This window comes from Stenella coeruleoalba, assembly GCF_951394435.1.
Source record: "Stenella coeruleoalba genome assembly, chromosome: Y".
Lineage (NCBI taxonomy): Eukaryota > Metazoa > Chordata > Mammalia > Artiodactyla > Delphinidae > Stenella > Stenella coeruleoalba.
Window position 1 is genome coordinate 2,979,347 of NC_137168.1, and position 19,597 is coordinate 2,998,943.

Below are 19,597 nucleotides of genomic sequence, written 5' to 3' on the forward strand. Positions count from 1 at the left end.
ATTCATTCCTTGGTTGGGGTGGTTGGGGAACTAAGATCCTGCAAGTCAAAAAAAACAACAACAAAAAACCCAAAAAACAAAAACCAGACTAAGCTATTTATGTACTTAAACTGAGTCATCCTGAAGAAACAAATTAAGATAGCAAAACACATACTCAAATTATTTATTGTACAAATCATAATTTATCTTTAAATGGCCATGAATTTGGAAAAAGAAATCTCCCTCCCCCACTTTCTTTTCTTTCAGCTAAGGTAGAAATGCGTGTTGGAAATTTCTTCTCCACTGGCGACATCGACCCTGTTCCCCAGATGATTGAGAGAGATGTCAGAATTTTATGCATTAAGCAGATAGGCAAGACTTTATAAATAAATGCTTATGATTAAAGCAATCTCGATACAAATTACTTTCCTCACAACTTAAGCTGGTCGCAGTACCTTTAAATTCAATGGCAAACCCCGACAAGCCCACAGAAGCATCGCTGCGAAATGCCAGAAAGACACTATTTCCACTACTCTCAATTCTTTCTGGGACTTGAGAGCCCTGGAAACTTCCAATGAGAGGGCTGTTGGAATCCTCTCCTTCATAGATATGTAGGAAATCATAGCTGGGCTCCATGTTGAAACTAAAAGGAAAGAATATTAATTAGATTATGCACCTAATATATGTGTCTCTTATCTTCCAGACTAGAAAGTCTCTGAGAGCACACAGTGATTTTATTTGCCTTTGTAAAGTAATTTTTAAAAATTAGGACAATCCAAAAGTTAAATATAATAATAATCAAAATGGCAATAAATAACAATTATAATGAATACTATTAGTATTTTATAGCATCACCAACATCTTCAATACAGTATGATTTTGAAGATAATCTGAAAGAAAATGAACCCTTATAACAGAGATATAGTACGTCTTCCCTATAACCATGGTATTTCTAATGAAATGCAGTTTGAAAGAATAGGGTTCAGAAGGGATGCATTCCCACTGGTATTTGATTTTTATGTGAATATTTTTAGTTTTAATAACATATATCCTTGATGTTACTGACAATTCTTAAAGTTAAAAAATACTTTTGTTTGATTTTACTTTGAAAATTGTAATTGCTTCTATTTGCTTAGATAATTTGGCCAATAATAGCAGTCCCTACAATGGTACAAAGTATGGAAGTCAACTGCTTCACATCATTTCACCTTGATTGGATATTCCAATTTTCTCTTCCCCTCTCCCTCCCGCTCCCTCCCACTCTATTTCTCTCTCTGTCTCTCCTTACATTAATACCCTAATAATTTCCAAAGTCTAACAATTAACGCCCAAAGCTCTCAAGTGGGATGCAGCTTTAAATGTCTCTGCCATTTATAAGAAGGATGATGATAGTCTGGGAACTTTAAAAATATACCTCCTCTCAAGTGACAGATTGAACTTGGTTTACATGTCCAAGATCTCAGTGGGATCAGAATAAACAAACACACTAGACAGAGGTATTGATGTAATCCATTCTGACTTGCCCTCCTCTGTCTCTTCATCTCTAAATCAGGGCCTTTGGGGTCTTCAACATGGACCGACCCATGCAGCTTCCACTCTCTTTCCTTTCCCTTGACAGCATATTTGTATACAGGGATGGAGAGAGTCAGGAGGTTTTATAATCATGAACATGTGTTGTTGTTTAAGTGGCTTTAGTTTATCTGGATATTCAAGGGATACAACGTGAACCCAAGGTCTTTCCAGAAGCTGCCCACTGCATTCTGAAGGATGTAGCACGGGGGACCACCAAGGACCTGACATTAGTATGATATATGGACCTGCATTGCGCTGTCCCATTTCCTGTCAAGGTGCCCTCACTCCCATGTGAGGTCCTGAACACATTTATTCAAGGAATTTGTCAGAGCTTTCAGAGTCTGTTTATCTGACAAGTGCCCTGAAGTTGGAAATGAAGAAAAAGTGAAAGACTGGAGTGACTAAAGAGTGAGAAAAGAGGCCAAGAGGAACTGCATCAACCAAACAGAATTTGGTTGGAATAACAATTTTATTTGGAATAGTTTGCAAGGACGTTATTAGACTCTGGTCATGCTGTACCCCCGATAACTGGCATAACTAATTATTATGATAGATTATTTTTGAACATGGAAGTACTATCAGGCACAAACGAACATATTCTAACTACCCTCTCCTTTTGGATGTGCCGTCACACACACATAGAAGTCTGAAGTGATATTTACAATTAATGATGATTCCTTTGGTTAAATCCTGTCTTATTTCTACCTATCCCAGATGCACAGATCTACAAGCCCCAATAATAGGCCAAAGTCTGGCCATGCTTTTAAACCAAATTTAATTTTCGTTCCAATGTGTAAGTCGCATCAGCCCCACAGTCTATAGAAGCCTGTGAGAAAACACTCCTCCCCGAAAACCCCCCGAGTACCAGGGTGAGCCTTGAAGCTCATATGTGCTTGACAGGTCATGTCATTCTTTGCCTTCCTTGTTAGTAATGCCGGGCTCCCCTCCCCTCTCCACACCTGACTGCAGTCACACTCTTTAAACAGTGCATCCTGGGAAGCCTGTATCAACACCAGCTTCTTTGACTGGGTCCTTGAGCATCCTTGTTCCCATCTGGTACTTCTGGCTTCCTCCTTCTTTCTACTAAGTAGATCTAGGAGCTGAGGTCCCAGGAAAACTCCCACCTAAGCACACACAAGTTGTCCATTCCTTAGAACATGTCACAGGTACGTGATTTTCTGTGACACCGGGTCAGCTAATGATTCCAAACTCTTAGCGTCGGAAGAAAACTTGAAGATTTTCTAGGTCAACCTTCTTCCAGGGAAGTGCACAAAATTAAGTGAGAAAACTTCTTGTGTGAAACTGCCTTATATAATAACAAGGAATTACATTTTGGGAACCTTGATAATGAGTCACCGTGACCCAAGGGAAGGTAGGAAACTCCTACGAAAAGGCTCTGTGTTCTCTAAAAGGCTTTAATTGTTAATTTACTTTTAATTTCCTGGTAGCAGAGGTGTCTCCTGGTTTTAAGGAAGGCGCTGCTAGAATTTAGCATTAACAAAACCCATAAAGATATTCAAAAACATAGCCAGCAAATGTTCACAGCTTTTGTGTAATAGCTGAGTGGCATAATAAAGTATTCATCATTTGGTAAATTTATAGCAGCTTGAGTAAATTCAGGAAATGATGGCTTATTAAACCACTTAAAATTCAGAATCACAGAGGTTTAAAATTATACTGACTCGTATCTCATCAGGAGGAGAAAGTGAAGGAAGATAAGCAAAACCAGGCCTGAAATATTGATGCAAACATCTCAAGAAAAGAAACTTGTTCAATTGACAGAAAAATAAATCTAATCAGACCACTTTGCCTTGGAGAGCTAAGAGACCAATAGAACAGTATATAGAACCACTTCTCTTTTAAAATACCACTTCATTTAGTTCAAAAATCAAAATGTGAATTTGGAGAAGATCATGGGATTTAGAAAAATTCAATTATTTATACCATATATTAATAATGTGAGAGTTCTATGGAATTTATATTTATAATATAATCATATTAACTTATGATTTGAACTTTTACCATTTAGTGTAGCAGAAAGAAGTTAGCATTTTTTTTAAAGGACTAATTTTTATTAAATCAGGCTTAACAGTAATGAAATTTGGGGAACTTTTGTTTTCAGAGTTCTGCCAAGTCTTGACTATCTTAATGATAATAACAATACTACCTTTGGGAATGTCAGACAGGATGTACTATGGAAATGAATCAGCACACACACATTAACAGAAATATTAGACATCAATGAGAAATTATATTAAGTATATCTATATCACTTTATTTTTGCTTTTCTTTGAAAATTCTGTAAATTGAGCCCTCTCGTGTGGAACACACTGTGTGCAAGATAGTATTTAAAAGCAATTCTTGCCACATCATGTGTATCCTAATGCAAGTAGAATGCTGAAAAGCAAAATAATCTATTTCCATTTTGTAATGCAGCCTGATGTAGAACCTGTTAGACGCAAGACCACAAGCTTTGCTAGATGTAACACTGAAGACCCCTAAACGTATAAATGAAGTAATCTTTAGGTATGACATTTAAAGTCTTATTAGGTGAGCCATGGCTGCTGGGCCTGCGCGTGTGGAGACTGTGCTCCGCGGAGGGAGAGGCCACGACAGTGAGAGACCCAGGTACCGCAAAAAAAAAAAAAAAAAAAAAAAAAGCCCAAGACCAGATGGCTTCACAGGCGAGTTCTATCAAATAGAGAAGAGCTAACACCTATTCTTCTCAGACTCTTCCTCATTATACGAGGCCACCATCACCCTGATACCAAAACCAGACAAAGATGTCACAAAGAAAGAAAACTACAGGCCAATATCACTGATAAACATAGATGCAAAAATCCTCAACAAAATACTAGCAAACAGAATCCAACAGCACATTAAAAGGATCATACACCATGATCAAGTGGGGTTTATCCCAGGAATGCAAGGATTCTTCAATATACACAAATCAATCAATGTGATACACCATATTAACAAATTGAAGCAGAAAAACCACATGATCATCTCAACAGATGCAGAGAAAGCTTTCAACAAAATTCAGCACCAATTTATGATAAAAACTCTCCAGAAAGTAGGCATAGAGGGAACTTACCTCAACATATATGCCATATATGACAAACCCACAGCCAACATCCTCTTCAATGGTGAAAAACTGAAACCGTTCCCACTAGAATCAGGAACAAGACAAGATTGCCCACTCTCATCACTATTATTTGACATAGTTATGGAAATTTTAGCCACAGTAATCAGAGAAGAAAAAGAAATAAAAGAAATAAAAGGAATCCAAATCAGAAAAGAAGAAGTAAAGCTGTCACTGTTTGCAGATGACATGATACTATACATAGAGAATTCTAAAGATGCTACCAGAAAACTACTAGAGCTAACCAATGAACTTGGTAAAGTAGCAGGATACAAAATTAAAGCACAGAAATCTCTTGCATTCTTATACACTAATGATAAAAAATCTGAAAGTGAAATTAAGAAAACACTCCCATTTACCATTGCAACAAAAAGAATAAAATATCTCAGAATAAACCTACTCAAGGAGACAAAAGACCTGTATGACGAAAATTATAAGACATTGATGAAAGAAATTAAAGATGATACAAACAGAAGGAGAGATATACCATGTTCTCAGATTGGAAGAATCAACATTGTGAAAATGACTCCACTACCCAAAGCAATCTACAGATTCAGTGCAATCCCTATCAAACTACCACTGGCATTTTTCACAGAACTAGAACAAAAAATTTCACAATTTTTATGGAAACACCAAAGACCCCAAATAGCCAAAGCAATCTTGAGAAAGAAAAATGGAGCTGGAGCAATCAGGCTCCCTGACTTCAGACTATACTACAAAGCTACAGTCATCAAGACAGTATGGTACTGGCACAAAAACAGAAATATAGATCAATGGAACAGGGTAGAAAGCACAGAGATAAACCCAGTTACATATGGTCACCTTATCTTTGATAAAGGAGGCAAGGATATACATTGGAGAAAAGACACCCTCTTCAATAAGTGGTGCTGGGAAAACTGGACAGCTACATGTAAAAGAATAGAATTAGAGCACTCCCTAAGACCATACACAAAAATAAACTCAAAATGGATTAAAGACCTAAATGTAAGGCCAGACACTATCAAACTATTAGAGGAAAACATAAGCAGAACTCTCTATGCCATAAATCACAGCAAGATCCTTTTTGACTCACCTCCTATAGAAGTAGAAATAAAACCAAAAATAAACAAATGGGACCTAATGAAATTTCAAAGCTTTTGCACAGCAAAGGAAACCATAAACAAGATGAAAAGACAACCCTCAGAATGGGAGAAAATATTTGCAAATGAAGCAACTGACAAAGGATTAATCTCCAGAGTATACAAGGAGCTCATGCAGCTCAATATCAAAAAAGCAAACAACCCAATCCAAAAATGGGCAGAAGACCTAAATAGACATTTCCCCAAAGAAGATATAAAGATCGCCACCAAACACATGAAAGAGGGCTCAACGTTCACTGCAGCTCTTTTTACAATAGCCAGGAAATGGAAAAAACCTCAGTGTCCATCAACAGATGAATGGATAAAGAAGATGTGGCACATATATACATTGGAATATTACTCAGCCATAAAAAGAAATGAAATTGAGTTATTTGTAGTGAGGTGGATGGACCCAGAGTTTGTCATACAGAGTGAAGTATGTCAGAAAAAGAAAAACAAATACCGTATACTAACACATACATATCTAATCTAAAAAACAAACGAAAAGTCACAAAGAACCTATGGGCAGGACGGGAATAAAGACGCAGACCTACTAGAGAATGGACTTGAGGACACGGGGAGGGTGAAGGGTAAGCTGGGACAAAGGGAGAGAGTGGTATGGACTATATACACTACCAAATGTAAAACCGATAGCTAGTGGGAAGCAGCTACGTAGCACGTGGAGATCAGCTCGGTGCTTTGTAACCGCCTAGAGGGGTGGGATAGGAAGGGTGGGAGGGAGGGAGACACAAGAGGGAGGGGATATGGGGATATATGTATATGCATAGCTGATTCACTTTGTTATAAAGCGGAAACTAACACACAATTGTAAAGCAATTATACTCCAATAAAGATGTTAAAAAAAAGAGAGAGAAAAATAGGAGTCAGCATTTGTCTCTCAAGTTATAATGTTTGAGGACAATGGTTACGTACAATTTCACATCTTTACTAAAGGAAGGATTGCGTACAAACTCTCTGTGCTCATGATGAAGCAATGACAAAAACACAAAACAACACAGAAGATTCGGGGGCTGGCTACCGTGGGGCCCCTGCAAAGCCAACCTGCTGGAACTTTTGTTTTCAGAGTTCTGCCAAGTCTTGACTGTCTTAATGATAATAACAATACTACCTTTGGGAATGTCAGACAGAATGTACTATGGACATTCTGTCTGACAGAATGTCCATACTCGGACCCAGCACCTCTATCCTCCTCTGGTCGGATGCTGTTTCCACCTTGTCGTCCTGGGATAACGTTGGGGGAATTCATGCCTGACATCCCTCATCCTGGGACCCATCTGAGATGAGCTGGTGAGCAAATTAAATGTGGAGGGAGCCTGCAGGAGGCGTCGGAAGGACATGGAATGGGAATGGGAGGAAGACCAAGGACGGAAGGGGAGGGGCGCCCACGTTCTCTCTCTTCCGACAGCTCTCCATCCTTTCTCTGAGCTTAAACGTGTCTGTGTTACGACCTAATGACAGAAGAAAACACCACGAAGGGAAGCACCCGCTGACTTAGTTCACAGGTGTACTTACGGACACAGACTGGGGTGTGTCCGGACCACTTGGGGTCTTGCAAGCATATCCGGACGGAAGTCCCCACGAGCCGGAAACCGGGGTTTGCACTGATAAACCACGGTGTCCCTGTAACTGAAGCCGTCGCCGCTGATGTGGCCGTTCACGATGGGATCCGGGCAGCCTCAGAGGCCCGCTGAAAAACAAGCAAAACCAACAAAAACACGCTGGAGAGCTTGTCTTCTATAAAAGTACCACATTTGTGGGTAAACAAGAGTGTCCCACGGTATAGCACGGGGAACTCTATTCAACGTCCTGGGATAAACCAGACTGGAAAAGAATATACAAAAGAATACATATGTATATGTATAACCGGGTCACAATGCTGTACAGAAAAAATTAACACACCATTGTAAATCAAGTATACTCCAGTAAAAAAAATCTAAAATAATAAAAGTACTCCATTCAAACTTAGTTTATTGTCAAGTGATTGACAGCACTGAATGCAAACATTATTGGAATTTTTTCCACTTATATATTTTCTATTTGATAAGAGTTTTCTTCAACTCATTAATTTTTCTTAACAATTGCGGGTAACATAAGTAATAGTTCAAATATAAAATTGTTAAAAGGTATTTCCCCAGGTATGGTTTCTCCATTTCTTTCTTTTACTTATTGTTCTTATTGATATTTTATGTTATTTATCTATTTATTCTATTTCCAAATAAAAAGCCAAAAGAAAGGAAGAGACACTTGGAATTAATATAAGTTCTGTAACCGTATAGAAAATGGGTAGCAAAGAAAAGGATGGAAGGATCTCCAGTGAGAGCCCAGATTCCTGAACTATCTGTGCAATTCCAAAGGAAGGACTGCTATCAGAAAATCAGTTCAATTTCAGAAAACGTCCATTTGAATTATGTCTGAACTGATGTCTAGGGGAAACTGTCGCATACTCAGTTAAACACAGAAGTCCGGAGCTCAGGGGAGGGACATCCTGCAGACGGAGCAGATTTAGGAAAAACTAGATTACAGATGGAGGCTGAAACCCAACCGGTGGCTGAGCTTGCCCGTGAAGAGTACGTACAGCGAGGAAAGAAAGGGCCCAAAGACAAAACTGGGGTGAACATCAACACTTAAGGGGAGGAAAACAGTACTGATGTGAGGACTCTGATATGTAAGGTCACTGGCAAACAGGGTGTCAGATAAACTTCAGAACCAGAGGGCTTCCAAGTGGGGAAGGAAGTTAGAGGAATTTTCAGTCCTTCGTGAGTTGAAGGCTGAGGAGTGACAAAGCTTCTTTGCCTGACCAAACTTTAATGCGGGTCCTGACACTTCTCTCAGGCCCACCTGTGCACCTCCTGGTAAAAGCCAACTTTAGCAAGCACCCTGCTAAGTCGCCCTACAAGGACCCTCCAGCCTCAACATCTGATCCAGTTTCTCATCCCCACCCGCCACTGGTAGGTGGGTTGAGCCAGAGCCCCTCCAAGCCCTGAGGTTCCCTCTCAGGAATGTCCCACCTGTGCCCCCTCCTTGCCCCTTGGCTGTGACCCCCACTGGCCCACATGGCATCCGGAGTTGAGTCGTATCCTTTGTAAAATCCCATCACCCTGGTCCCTGCACGAATCGCTAGGGACCTAAATGAAGTCTGCCTCATTATCATTAAGGAGCGTCATGAATATTCTTTCTCTGTAACAGTAGGAAGGTGCTGTGTGGCCCGGGGAAAACTAGGAAAGGCGGGATTCCCTTCTTCTCTTTCATTCTCCTTCCACTTTCTCTCCTTCCCCTCCATCCGTCCTCCTCTCTGCCCCTCCCGCCCACCTCTCCCCTCCTCACGTACATGGAAAGAGTATCTTGTTAACAAACTATGGAGCATTAGGAGTAACTGACATGAAAAGGATGTGAGTCACACAGGGGTTTCGGTAGACAAGGAGAGTTCCTGAATTGTTCGCCAAAACTTGCTCCTTAGGCTGGAGCGGCTGCAGAGCGTTTTGGGGTGGATTTCCCCTGGCCACTACCGCCCCGAATAGAGCACCCAGCTGCCAGTGCTTTACTCAGAGCACAGGAACCCCAAAGCTGAGAGCATGGCCAAATGACACTCAGGGTTAATGCCACCATTCTGGAAGAAATCACAACAATACCCTCTATTTCTGTTTAAGGCAATGCAGCTGCATTGTGTTATCCTAGGTTTGAACTAGATCTGTTATCAGCAGGATGACTTTGCAGAGGACAGAGGGAGAAAACCGCATCGGTGATAGGTATCCCTCTTTGAGCAGAATCTCTGCCCCAACATTTGTAAGAGGTCGGGTCAAGTTGTGCTCGATTCGCTTGATCTTTTGTCCCCTCTGCAGCTTTTACACTCAGCCAGATCCAGATCAATAAAGCTGATTCTGACCAGAAGCCAGATCGCCTCCCCCCACACCAGGCATGAAACAAGCAGGGAACTGGGAGGAGGCTGAATGTTCTCCGCGGGTTGAAGGGAGAGCTTCTGAGGCTGTTATCCTGAAACACGGATGCGGGCTCCTTCCAAGAGGCTGGGCTTTGCACGGCGATCTCCGTCAGGTAGAGACATGGAGCCCCACTCACATCCCCGAGACAAGAAAGGAGCCAGAGCCACCACACATGGGCTTACTACTGCAGGGATCCAGCCACTTCCGAGGTGAGAAGGAAAAGATGTAATTTCTAGAAGCACACACCAAAATAACACACTCCAATCCTCAAAGAGAGTGTGGGCCACCTGATTCCTGGCTGTTACTCTAGAGAATGTCAAGCATTTGGGGGGTATCCTGAACCTGATCAGCACTCCAAGAGGAGGGACCCGGGCTCAGGGTAACCGAGATGCTGAAAAGGGTACATTGCGACAGAAAGTCCCCATCCCTCTCCGTGATCTGCACAGCCTCACTGTTGACTTAGACAAACACAACTGGCTAGGCTCACTTTTAAACCTCAATCGTAGTGTTTTCATCTAAGTTTTCAGTAAGAGCACATGATTCAAGGCTGCATCCTCTGTTGAAAGCCTGGCAAATAAGCACTCCTAACGGCAAGGAGATACTTGTACACTCTAGAAACCAGATGGCAAGGTTGACAGGCTTGTGTGGAAACAAAGGCTTCCAACAGCACCTCTTCTCTGACACATGGTCACTTCAGTTCTGGGAGGAACTGGCCGTAAAGACCTAAAGAAAATCGGGGATGTCCTTCAAAAACACTCCCTTTCAGCTCAGTGCCTGAAGGAGAGAAGAATTGACAGCATCACCTCAAACTTCACTTCCTATTTTAAGTAAATGTGGACGATGTGACTTCTGGATGAAGCTGGTAGAGAACAATCTGTTTGTCACTTGTGTAACTTTCCAGGCCTCAGGTGAGTTCCTCTGTAAAACATTCAAAGCCTTAGACCAATTACGGGGCTATTGAGAAATATAGAATATTTCACATAGAGTATTTAACCAAAATTTCAAGAGTAATATGTCAAAACGTTGTAGAAGGGAGAAACTGTATGAGGCGGAATTTGAATTCAGTATACTCTGAGCTCTGTTTCAAATTTAAGATTCTGTTATCCTGTGATAATACTGGGATATGTCCTTTATGAGTTTTTTAATGTAGCCCCAGTTTTGTTAAAGACACACTATGTAGAAAGCATTTCTCTATCTTTGTAACTATGTTCAGATATCTGCTGACAGTCTAACATGTATTAGTCACTCATTAAACATTTGACGAAGTGAATAGAGATAAAGTAACTTCACATTTTCAAAGCATTTCCAAATCCACTGTCTCCTAGGTGGCTTTCCTTTATTGGAAAAAAATTGAATACTGATTCAGTTTGTTATACAGCAGAGACTAACACACCATTGTAAAGCAATTATGCCCCAATAAAGATGTTAAAAAAAAAAAAAAGGTGAGGAGCAGGGGAACTCCCTGGTGGTCCAGGGGTTAAGAATCTGCTTTGCAATTCAGGGGACACCAGTTCAATCCCGGGTCAGGACTAAGCCCTCGAGCCACAACTAGAGAGAAGCCCACGCACTGCAATGAAGGGCCCTAAGACCCAACACAGCCAAAATAAATAAGTAAATAAAGAGTTTTTAAAAATAAAACATACACTAGGAAACAAAAAGAGGTGAGGAGTGGGGAGGGACTACTTGTAGCCCAGCTGGGCTAAGCACAGTGATGAATATGCATTGTTTTTTAATGAGCACAAGATGGTCCCACAGAGGAACACTCACTGTTGTACTCCAAGTGGTGGTGTGCTTTTCAGAGAGCACTGAATACACTCCAAAGTTTGGGTTTTACTTTTCTCCTAAAATAGCTTTGGAAATACCTTTTGCTGGAAGCATCTCACATTCTCTATCTGGGAGCCTGAAAGCTGAGCCCTATGGCAGCTGCCACATTTTTACGGGCATTTTGGACTGTTCTTTGCATAATATTCAAATAGTGACAGGAGATTTGCACCTGGGCTCTACTGTTTCCCGTGGCTCCTGGGGACAGGATTTTTGCAATAACTCAATCTCAGACCAGAAGACAAGGAGGAACATCCATTTATGGCCTGCAACGATGGAAAAGCAGAGGAGAGAAATACAGAAACAGAGACACACAGAGTCTACCTATGAGAGGCGGTGGTTCCTGCGAAACAGCTATCAGGGTGGTAAAGGAAGGCTGTGCTTTGTTTTTCAGGCTGGCATCCCCCAGGCGAAGAGAATTGTGTTTGGGATTAGGGTTGTCCTCAGACCTCTTATGCCCTGCAGCAGAATTAATAATTTAGCAGGCAAGTCTCCTGCAGTTTTTGGTTCCAGTGCTGTTTTTTTGGTGGGCTTTCCATGGGTTTAGGGGCCTTCCGCCCTGGGGAAGGGGAAGATCTCTGAGGGGGGGTGGGAGTGGATTTCAGGGTGGAACTGAAACTCACCCAACCGCCTCCTTCAGCACTCTGGGTTCCCTACAGCCCCTGCCTGCAAGCCGCGCTTGTCCAAATGAACTTCCGACAGCCTCACGTCAGTCTGGTCGCCATGAAGCCCTGGATAGTGTGTAGCACTGCACACTCCCTGTCACTTGCATGCAGCACAAATGAAGACAGCTTTGAGGTTCATAAAGTCTGTTCAGCTGATGCACTTCAAAGGAATCTCTTTTAAAATAAAAGCCTGCTTGGAGTTAAATACATTTTGCATAGTAGAGAAAAATGAAGAATAATTGTTCTCTCCCTAAATTTTATTGCTGTTGACTTTAAAACCCACTTTTTTCTCAAAGTTTTCCCATTTGAATATGACAATATTTTGGTCTTCAAAGTTTTCCTTTTTTTGCTACCTGAGAAGTATGTAAACTGTCGCCATAAAGTTTTTAAGTACCTTTAAAATATTAAATGTAGTTAAAACATAAGGATCTTAAGACTGTGGGGCTTATAGAATAAAAAATAAAATGTAAACTCAATATTTGTTTCACAGTTAACATACAATTTGTTAGCCACAAGGAGAGTTTATTTCTTCCTTTGCAGCAAAAATTCATTTTTTGTCAGTTGTAGGTTATACCATTATGAGTACTGAACACAAATATGTAAGATAACTGTTCTCTAAATTTAGTGTGAGTATCTAAGTGCTATTTATAGGTTCTTTCTGCCAAGCCAGACCTGTAAAAGATTCCTTTTACCTCGAATCTTTACTCTCACTTTAGTGACTGATTTGATAAACAATCCAAAGTTTCCATTTGGTGTTGATCAAATATTCAATACCACTGGGACTATGCAGAAGCTTTACATGTCGTTTAGCCCAATACTAAAATGTACTGCATATAAATATTAATTATAAATGTATGAATCGATTTGACATCCACTCTCATTACAGCATGTCTGGAAAGGAGAAGAAAGGGGGCACCTTACTGTGATCTCCAGCAGCTGAGTTTACTTAGGGTATCAATGAACAATACTGATGGTACAATGCCCTTACGTCTGAATCCCTGAAAGAAATTTAGAAAAGAAGACACTTAAAAAACATTTTTAATTTTTACTTTTTTCCCTTATCAGCATCTCTTCTTTTGAATGTATCTTAAATTTTGCAAATGATGATTTCTGACAAGAAAAGAAAAAGCAACTGGAAAATTTGCTTATTTCCCCATCCACTGCTGAAAATGACACATTGTGTGACAGGAAGTCTCAATAGGACACTTGGCAACTGATTCCTAAATTCATCTGTATACGTAGCAGGACCCCATAAAACGGCAACACTTATATGAGAAAATAAAGAAAATTATCTGTTTCCAGTCACAGTGGGCTAACTTAGACAAAATCCTCCAGTGAGTAAAGTAGAAAAAATGGACAAACTATGTTTAAGAAAATCTGCTTGAAGATAACAGGGAAGGTACTGAAGTTCTATGTGGCCAACATCAAGGACAAGATCGAGCCCCAGCAAAGGAAACCTGCAGTGGAGTTCTCCCTAGTTCTGAGGACGTTGAAATTGGAAACGGTGGCTGGTGCACTGAGGTGCCAAGGGCATCTTCCCTCAGACTCGTGGGTCGCGGCCTGAAACGTTGAGGTCAGGGGCCACCAAGGGTTGGACAGAGGGGATGCTGACAAAATTCAAAATGTGCTGCCAATTCAAAACCAACCCAGGGCTGCCCTTGGATTCATGAGGTGAAACGTTTCAGAAGAACATCACTCCGTACAAACCAACAGAAAATGCTGAATGATCTACAGAAGGCTTAGTTGTACTGGAGCCCACCGGAGAGCTGAGATTTCAAGAAGTTCAAATGCATGGACTCCACGCAGGAACAAGCTCTCCAAAGAGCTGGTATATGGATCCCTCCACCTTCCTAGAGCACGGCGGCAGGGGGCTGCCGTGAAGGAGGGGAAGACTTGGACAATTTTTTAGCAGTCCTAGGTGGCTTACTCGGCTGGTTTAGAATCACTGAGCGCTGAAGACACAAGGGAAGTCGGTGCACCCCTCAAGCCCTTTCCCTTGGGCCTCCTCCAGGTGTTCATGAGAAAGACTCTTGACACGCCTCGCGTTGTCACACACTTAACTTCTCTCCAGGGTTCCCAGCCCCACTTGGGAACCGCAGAACAAAACCACAAGTATACGATTATGTTTTCTTAACAAAGTAAAAAAGAGCATCTTACACCTTTACTAATATGTACACCAGGTGGTACTGGTAACGTTTGTTTCCCCTTTCGGAATTAAACTCTACATGAAACCTAAACGGAAGAGGATTTTCCAGTGTGTGGGGAAAGGGGGCATCCGAGGTGTTAAGAAGGCTTATTGTGCAGGCTCTGTCTCTGTCTCTCTGTATCTCTGGTCTATCTCTCCCATCTCTCTCTGTCTCCTGGTCCCTCTTTCTGCCTCTGTCTCTGACTCATTCTCTTCTGTGCTTGTATATAAAAGACTAATCTTGGACACTGCTGGACACGCATCCAGTCGAGGTACAGCCCGTCCCTGAGTTGCCCCCAGCAGCAGCTCAGGTCTCCTTGCTGAAGGAGGGGGAGAATTCAGAGTAGCATGCACGTTAACTCTGACGGAATCATATGAGAAGCTTACTTTACAGGAGAACAGAACAGAACGTGCGGTCAAAGCACAGAGGAAGGGTTATCACCCTGAGAAATGTTACCCCCTTTGATGAACTCAGTGCTCCCGACAAGCACTGTTCCAAGAGAATCACCCGCGAGTCTTGGGGCCGCCCGGGGAAGGGCCCTCCAGACCCCCTGGGAAAGGAGGGCACACAGATGCTACTAGGACAAATGCAGCCACGTGTACGCTGAGCTCTCACTTACAAGGACACAGAGGAACAAGAGAAAAAGCCTCAAATGCACGTGGGAAGGATGCACAGGGAAATCTGAACTAGCAAGTCATTTCAAGAACAAACTGGAATCCCAGCTTTCCAGGGTCCAGGCTGACGCAGCTTCTCTTGTGCTGACTGTCCTGGTCACACAGGAAGTGCCACGTGCTGGTCTGAGTGTCTCTGTGTCCCGCTCCATCTGACTTCCCACTCTCCTGCTCTCTCCCATCATTTAATTCACTTTTTACATCTTAATGTTGATTCAACTAGTCTGTGTCTCTAATAGTTTATTATTCACTGAACTACACGGTCAGCAGACAGTATTCCCTCATCCTCCCTCTTCTCACCATGGGGCAGACATAAAAATGCAAACACATTTTTTTTGGTGGGGCGGCTCTTTGATGGGGACGCTAAGCAAACCATTCTTTCAGATACATTTAATGTACGGAGAACAAGGGCACTTGGAAACTAACATAATCAATTATCAGTTTCTCCACGGATTCTTCAAAAGAATGTCAAAGGAAATGTGTTAGAAATGAACAAAAATGAGACCTTGGCACTACATATCTGGACACTTGGTGGAGACAGTGTATTTGTTTTTGTTCTTTCCTTTAAATTTAGAAGTGCCTCAAATTTGGTGCCTAAAAGGTTAAAGGAAACACAGTGAAAACATAACTTTAACACTTAAAACAAAATAAGGCAATACCAGACCACTATACTTTCTGGATCCCAGCATATATAATTTTATAAGCCACATATAATGCAAAATATAACCTCATCTTTCTATAACTATACACATTTTTTCCTACAGTATTTATTTCTGCCTTATAGCAGGTGCCACGTAGTCAACAAGGTAAAACACTTTCCACAATTTTCAGCATATACCCCCTATGACATCATTCCTACGGTTGCTGTTAAGCCTTGACTTTTAGGCAGTGAAAATTCACCGGGCATATTCACAAGTCTGGGAGCGTCCTCAGGGCACGTCACCCCTCTCCTCACCCTCCCACCTTCCTCTTGGGAATCTGTGGGCAGCGCTGTTAATGCTACCTGACACATCTTCTGGACCTCAGCAGGCTTGGGTGCCTTTGTGGGTTCTTTCCCAAGACTTTCCATGGAGCTACAGGATCCTGCTCTACCCTTGCCTCACCTCTTCTAAGTGTGGAGTTTCCCAGAACGTCCCCTGGAGGAGTCTCTCCTGCTTTGGGGCTCCTTCTGACATCTCCCAGACCAACCACGAGGCCTCGGTGCCTTTAACTTTCTGGGAATCCCCCTCGTCCAGTCTATTTAATTTGAGGACAGCGTAGGCCTTCATTTCAGCTTTTCCCCTTTCCTTGTTCATGTCAAATTTCCAGGGCTGGGCCTTCTGACGCTCAAAAGACAGGACACTTGAGGATTAAAAACATGATTCAAGACCACACTGTCTCATCTGAAAGTTTCAAGATCCTGTTTTTCAACTCAAAAGACAAGAAAGTGTTTGCCATTTTCTGCAGTTCATTTGTAGAGTTAGAAACCAGACACAGAGGCCTGTGCTGAGCTGTCAGTTTTGGCCACACCCATTAGGCTAAAACTTAACCCAGGTCTTACTCACATGAGGGAAGAGGGTCGGCGGCAGCTTCAAGCCCAGCCTGTGAGCCCAGCGACTCTGCATCTCCGACAGCTTCAGCGGGGTGAGTCCCAGAAGAAGCCACCGTCTCATCCCCCGGAGATAGAGGTCCTGAACTGATCAGTGACGACGAGGCCTCGGGTTACCTTCCCCATCACTGTGGCTTCATAGGGGCGGGGCTCTCCCTCACAAAGCTTATGGTGTTGTTGAAGGGCCAAGCACTTTGATTTAAAAACAGGGTGGCAAAAAATGGCAAATTTCAGAACTATAACGTAAGGTCATGGGTCATTTCAGTGACCCTCTACAACTGCACAGAACTTTTCCAAGGATCTGAATATATATTACCATGTCTGCTTCTCAGGACAGTTTTGTAAAAGAGAAAAATGATTATAATCCCTGCTTCATAATGCAGGTGAGTCTCACGTTAAGAAGCTAACACGGGGATACACATCTATATCAGGGCTTTTAATGTCTGTTTCCGTTTTATATATGCAACAACGTGCTGAACTTCAAACTTTAGCATTTTCCCAAAGCCTGCTACAACTTTTAAAAATTTAATCAAGTTAGCTGAGTAAAATTTGTATATATATTTATAAATTTAACTCAGCTAAGTTGATTACATACTCTCTCTCTGCCTCTCTCTCGCGCGCGCTCTCTCTCTATATGTATATACATATGTGTGTATATATATATATGTGTGTATATATATTATACATATATATAGACATACATATTATACACACACACACACATATATATATAATTTTAAGGAACTATGCAAATCAGGCTCAATTTGATAATCATATAAATTTTTCTTGACATTCAGCCTCAAATTAATCTGTAGAGAAAGAGAGTGTATTTGGGATAGCACATCAGGAATACAAGCTTTCAGGAACAAAAAGAAGGGCCAGATGTAAGGTGGATATGATCTTTGCAAGCAGTGTTGTTTGTGGCAGCCGTAGGGTAGCCCAGGGATGCTGTAGGGTTACTTGCCAAGAGCAGAAGTAGACAGTGGTTATTCCCAAAGCTTTGTAAAGAGTCAAAGTAAAAACTGAAGTTCTGTTCTCATATTTTATTAAGTTATGAAATGAGAAATAGTAGCTTCTTTCTGTATCTCTCCTCCCTCCACTGACTTTTCAATTTGGAACCTCTAAGATAAATCCGTTACATGGAATACCAAGTGTGAACCAAGCATGGTGGTATGAAAAATAAAAAAAAGAGAAACTCTTTAGTTTCCCAGTTTGTGGAAGCATAGAAACTCAACAGTATTTTGACCTGTCAGCAAAGCAGATATGGATCTGAGCACACACTGGCCTGTGAAATCCGTCTGCTTGTTGTAATTGCTGTTGTTTAGTCTGTAAGAGTCCTAGGAATTTACGTCAGTGATGTGACAGTGCTAATGTATTCCAGTGGACGAATGTCGATGAGTGTTATGTCACCCTTGGTCCTTCAGTCAATACCATGTGTTAAGGAGAGCCTGGCACCTACAGAAATAAGGATGGGAGCTTGTGCAAATCCGATTTTTTAAACACAGAGTAGGTCAGAGCAGCCTGACTAAACACCAAGATTCATGGATGGAAAAGTGAGAGATAAGATCAGAAGGAGGAGAATCACCAGACCAGCCAGATGGCTGTGGACACCGTCCCAGAGGTAACTTGGATAGAAATAAAAATATACTAATTTATTCTTCCATTAATTCCTATTGTTTTCTAACATTGTTACATTTCTCCTGATTAGAGTGTATAAAAACCATCCAAATTCAAGCATTACAAAATCCACTCACGTATTAAAAGAGTGGAAGTCTCCCAAATTGGTGCGGTACCTAATAAATTACTACTGCCTGACATTCTGAATATTTCTTTGATTTTTCCTTCTGAATATACAAGTGTTATAAAATTTTTATAAAAAGTAAATTATGCCTTGTACAAAAATTGACGTTTTATTTTAGCTATTCTAAAATTTTTGTCTCACGTATGGCAACATGTCACTTTCTTTTGGCTATTCTGCTTGCACAATATTCCATGTTAAGAAATACAACTATCCCATCATTCTTTTTAAGCACCGTATAGTAGTTTCTTATAAAAATATGCAGCAATTTATTATATTTGACGAGTTATTCCTAACATGTCGCTAATATACACAGTGCTAACTTCTTGTATATATTTTTTTAGACTTGAGGAAATATTTCTAGAGTATAAATTGCTAAAATCAGAAATGCCAGGGCTTCCCTGGTGGCGCAGTGGTTGAGAGTCCACGTGCCGATGCAGGGGACACGGGTTCATGCCCCGGTCCGGGAAGATCCCACATTCTGCGGAGCCATGGCCGCTGGGCCTGCACTCCGCAACGGGAGAGGCCACAACAGTGAGAGGCCCGCGTACCGCAAAAAAACAAAACAAAACAAAACAAAACAAAAGAAATGCCAGGTTATGAAGCACATAATATTTACAATTTTACTAGACATTACCAAAATGCTTTCTAAAATGTAGTATCAATTTACACTTCCACTAAGATTGTAGAATAGAGACCATCTCACTGCAACTTCCCAGTAAGGATATTACCTTTCCATATTTAAAAAATGAATACTCCAGAGGTGACATTTCATTGTTAAGTTATCGATTCTGTAAATTTTAGTAAGGTTGAAGATACCTCAATATGTTAATTAGGCCACATTCTTTTTCACTGAATTGCCCACTTGAACAATTTAGTACAACATTCCTGCCAAAGTTCTACATGCAATTTGTTAAGAGGACTCCATAGGCAGCAGAATGAACCTTCTATGTGTTTCCAAAATACATACATACAACATTTGACTGCAAAAATTATACTCAATAATGATTGGCAGCTTGGATATAAATATATATTTTTCTAATGTTCCCTCTCGTTTCCCTTGCATTTACTATATTCTTTAAAAGCATAAACTATGGG

General features: G+C 41.3%; 1 long non-coding RNA gene across 1 annotated transcript; it reads right to left on the bottom strand.

The window, feature by feature from the left end:
* Positions 1 to 201: 201 nt before the first annotated feature.
* On the bottom strand, positions 202 to 14,890 carry LOC307181053. The gene is made up of 3 exons (XR_013825853.1): positions 11,916 to 14,890; positions 7,345 to 7,519; positions 202 to 622 (listed from the first exon to the last, which is right to left on the bottom strand). It is a non-coding gene; the product is annotated as an uncharacterized lncRNA (long non-coding RNA).
* Between the last annotated feature and the right edge of the window lie 4,707 nt (positions 14,891 to 19,597).